The sequence below is a fragment of the Beta vulgaris genome, chromosome 6 (assembly GCF_026745355.1).
Source record: "Beta vulgaris subsp. vulgaris cultivar EL10 chromosome 6, EL10.2, whole genome shotgun sequence".
NCBI lineage: Eukaryota > Viridiplantae > Streptophyta > Magnoliopsida > Caryophyllales > Amaranthaceae > Beta > Beta vulgaris.
In genome coordinates this window covers 55,203,124-55,207,442 of record NC_079207.1, presented here as the reverse complement: position 1 = coordinate 55,207,442, position 4,319 = coordinate 55,203,124, and the positions used below count along the sequence as shown (strand labels likewise).

Below are 4,319 nucleotides of genomic sequence, written 5' to 3'. Positions count from 1 at the left end.
ACAGTTTTAGTGTTTAGGCTAACACTTTTATTATCTATAGCAGCAATATCAATAGTCTATGACAATGTTTATTGCTCTAATATTGCAATTTTGTAGTCTATATCAACATTTCTTGATACAGCTATTGCGATACTTTAACATGAGCCTATAGCAACATTTCTTGCTACACTATTGCGACATTTTTATGTGAGTCTATAGCAACATTTTTTTTATACAACTATTGCGACAATTTAATATGAGCTTATAGCAACAATTTCATACGCATTTATTCAGTAGCTCATTCAAATGAAAATATTATACCAAAATACCCAACTAGTACAAAAATGAAACATTTATTTCAAATTATGTTTTTCTTAATATTAAAATGAAATATCCATAACAATCATTCTAATAACAGATTCCATTGTTATAATATAAATATATCAATTTTAAACCCTAATGAATCTCCAAAAAGAACTAATAGTTCAAACAATCCAAAACCTATATAGTATTTAATTTAGTTGTCTAAAATCCGTCCAGAAGAACTTCAATCTATGCCTTTCCTACCATCCTTGTATCTACCTTTCTCCTTCTATCTATCATCCTGTAAATAGAAAAATAATAGTTAATATATATAATAGGAAAATTAATGCATGTAATTAAACACCAAAATCTCACAAACATTAAACAACATGATTTCACAAGCATCAAACATCATACTTCTAAATCTACATATAACAAAATAAGTAAAAAAAGTTTTATAAACCATACCTATATGCATCCATGACTAATAAAGAGAGTGGTATCTCAAAATTATTTATGCATCACTTGAAAGTGTAGATACCAATACTATGACAATCATTTCTGCAGTCAAGCTAGGGTCTTTTTTCCGTAGTCGCCCAAGTGAAGCAGCAATTGAATTAAGAGTTTCAGGTGCTTCAGGTTCCTTGCTCATATTTTGTAATTTTGAGGCTTGAGACTTAAATTCCTTTGATACTCTTTCCATTTCAGCAGCATGAGCTTCTCTTTCCTTTGCAAATTCCTCTCTTTGAGTGATCAAATCTTTTTGCACGTCTGCAATTACAGCTTTTTTTGACAGAGTCAATGACCTCCTCTGGCAATATTACAGATGTACTTGATTCTTTATCTTTTTGCATCTTACGGGAAACACTTAGTCCATGTAATCGTTTTGAACCTGGTGCATTTCCCATCACTTCATCAAATGAATCCTTATGAGATTCACTATTCTGATCATCTTGTAATGCCTCCAGTTCCCGCATGGCTTGCTACATATATCAAAATACATGGTTAGTAAAGCTTAAATAAAACAATCAAATCAATTTAATATGTTCAGTTCATTTCATGGTCAATGTAAATATATATTATGCTAAATATGTATGTATCTCAAACCATCTTGTCATAATGCATGACAAATGATACTCGACCAACTGTGTGCATATTGTCTAACTCTTTGCAATTTTCCGAATTTTGCAAACTTGTTTTCTAACAGCAAAAAAAAAAAAAAAAAATTAGACATGGAAATAATTCAAAATCATAAGAATATATTATGCTTTAACCTACCTTTGCTGCATTAGTCTCCCAATAAGCTAGAAGTGTTTTGAAATGTGCCTCAAGTACTCTCTCTGGCGGATGTTTCAATCTCTCTTCATAGCTATCATATGCATAATAATGTAGCTTTTCAAGCCTACATTTGAATCTTCTCCAGGATTGATCAAGGGTTTCATATACCCACTCTTCAGATTCAGGTGGAAGGATGTACTTGCTCGAAATAAAAAGTTGGTTATGTATTGATAAAAAATAAATAAAATCTAGGTAAAACATAAAACAAATAATACTCACTTTCACATAATCTCATATTTTGTCCTTATTTGGAACTTTTTGCCAATTTGTATAAGTTAAAGGGGCCCAATTGTAGTCATGAGCAATAGTTCTTAAGAATCGAGTAAGCTCTTTCCTAGCTTTTTCTGGACTAATAGGTTGTCCTTTGTCATCACAATAGATAGCAACACGGTCTTCCAATTTGCGAGCATGGATATCAAACATATTAGTCGGCCCACAACCTTTCTTTATAGCACCTAAAAAAAAGAAAAGACAAATAACACATCATCAAAGTTACAAAAATAAGTTAGAATGAATCCAAATTAGCCTAAAAATACCCCTTTACGAAGCCATCAACAATCACATGATCATAAACAACATCTCTAGAATGAAAAAAGCGCCTAGAACATTTTTTTACAAGGACAATAAATTTGTCCCTCAATAGCATCCTTTGCAAAAATAATCATCAAGAAAATCATTCAAAGCTCCTTTAAAACCCTCTGATCCTCAAGGAAGATTCATCCAATATTGATACATCATTAATTTAGCCGTGACAAGAATGAAAACTATATAACAAAAAGAACACATTACTGTATACATTTTTGTGTCATGTATTTTTTTAAATATATGACAAGATTAATAACAGACTAAGACCACTTAATTTCATCAAGGTGCACAACATGCAACTCAAGAAACAAATTCAAATAAAATATGTATGATGAAGGCTTCTTGTGGATTAAAAAGGGAGAAATTCAACCTATAGCAGTAGATTTAAATGAATACCACAAGCAAAATACTATGTGATATTCAAAGACTCCAAGCAAAATATGTCAAAATATTAGTCTACATACATGTTAGCACTTTACAGTACTGTCACCCTTAAGGAAGTGAATACCAATTTGTCTTATGTGACAGGGAACACACGACCTGGACGAACCCCAACTTGTATAAATATTTTTTTCTTTCAAAATAAAAATTGTTCTTTTACAGTCTAGAAATGGAGTATATACTATTGGTGATTTAATTTTATGATAAAAAAAGGAGGACTTGGTGGTCGTAAAGCCTTCAACAACAGTAGATGAAGGTAATTTTGGAGTTAGTCATTCATTTAATATGTTTATAGCCTTCTATCATGATGTTGTTTTGTAACACCTTTCATTTCTATGTAAACAACTCTAGAAATTGCCAGCAATTTAGCATCCTATTATATGTTTTGAAAAACTCTCTAGTACAGAAATTACCAGCAGTTTTGCGACTTTGTCAGCAGACATACTTGTTAACTAAAAATAAAATGTGTTAGTGAAAGATGTAATACATGAACATCAGAAGATATCCCCAGCTAAGTTCAAATATGGCTATATACATTTTGGACATTGCCAAACCCCATCTAAAAAAAAGTCGGGCTTGAGCAACATGTCATACATGGTTTAATATTTTACGCCGTCACGATTTATGCAATACTGCAAGAGGTTACTCACACAACAACAAACATTTGAAATCTAGAAAAATGAAACAGGACAATTGAGTATTTGAATTCAAAAATACACGCATGAATCAAACTAACCCAGGTTTCCCAATTAACAACCCTAATTTAGCCTTCAAAACCACACAAAGAAAATTCAATTATAATTGGCTACTAACTAAAACAGCAAAATTGTGAAGTTTAAGACCAACTTCCAAGAGATACATACCAACTCACGTTGTTCTTCTCGCCAATTCAGAACTGAATTTCGCTAATTTCGCCACAATAACCAAGTTGAATTCATCAATCTCCAGTCAACATAAATCCTGTATTCAGAAAAGTCTAAATTTATATTCGCGAATCAAGGAAATTAGAAATTTTTTTCACCTGGAAGAGACTCACTGCAGCAAGTACCCAATCACTCTACTAATGATGAAACGATAACAACGAAACGAGGGGGAAACAATGATGAAACGACCTGCACTATCTTCTTGCTGCTTCAAGAACGATGATGAAAAATAACAACGACGAGGATGGCGAAAGACGAACAAGTCAGAGGCAGGATTACAAAGATAGCGTCTCAAAGCCCAAAGGGTTTTGGGTGAGCAATGTCGAGGAAAAAAAATGGAGAGGGAAAACAAAAAAACAGAAGCGCCATATTGAAATTTTTAATAAACCTATTTTTTTGTTTCTATTTTTATAAAAATATTTTAGATACTTGACAAAAAAAACGTTGCTATATCTCATTAATATATTAAAAGAATACAAACTGTTGCAATAAAATATTCATAATATATAACTGTTGCAATAGTTTTTCTACAACAACGGTTTTCCAAAGTCAAAGTCTACTAAAATTAATAATTATCTAAGTATTGCAATAACTATGATATAGCAACGCGAGTAAAACTGTTGAATAAAAGGGCGTTGCTATAACCCTATTTTTTGCTTGGCCCACTGAGGTTTCCTTTTGTCCCAGCTTCTCCTGACCTATAATCTACCTCCATCACGTCCTCCTCCATCGGGATTCAATCAGAGTCTG

The 4,319-nt window shown here is 32.1% G+C and overlaps 1 long non-coding RNA gene across 5 annotated transcripts; it reads right to left on the bottom strand.

The window, feature by feature from the left end:
• Positions 1–316: 316 nt before the first annotated feature.
• LOC104908528 (uncharacterized) lies at positions 317–3,955 on the bottom strand. 5 transcript variants are annotated; one of them, XR_007270377.2, is made up of 5 exons: positions 3,683–3,955; positions 3,510–3,606; positions 1,561–2,075; positions 751–1,265; positions 317–583 (listed from the first exon to the last, which is right to left on the bottom strand). It is a non-coding gene; the product is annotated as an uncharacterized LOC104908528 (long non-coding RNA). The 5 variants fall into 5 exon arrangements; XR_007270375.2 differs by having other exon boundaries at positions 3,759–3,955; XR_007270378.2 differs by having other exon boundaries at positions 1,561–1,762; positions 1,840–2,075; positions 3,510–3,954.
• Between the last annotated feature and the right edge of the window lie 364 nt (positions 3,956–4,319).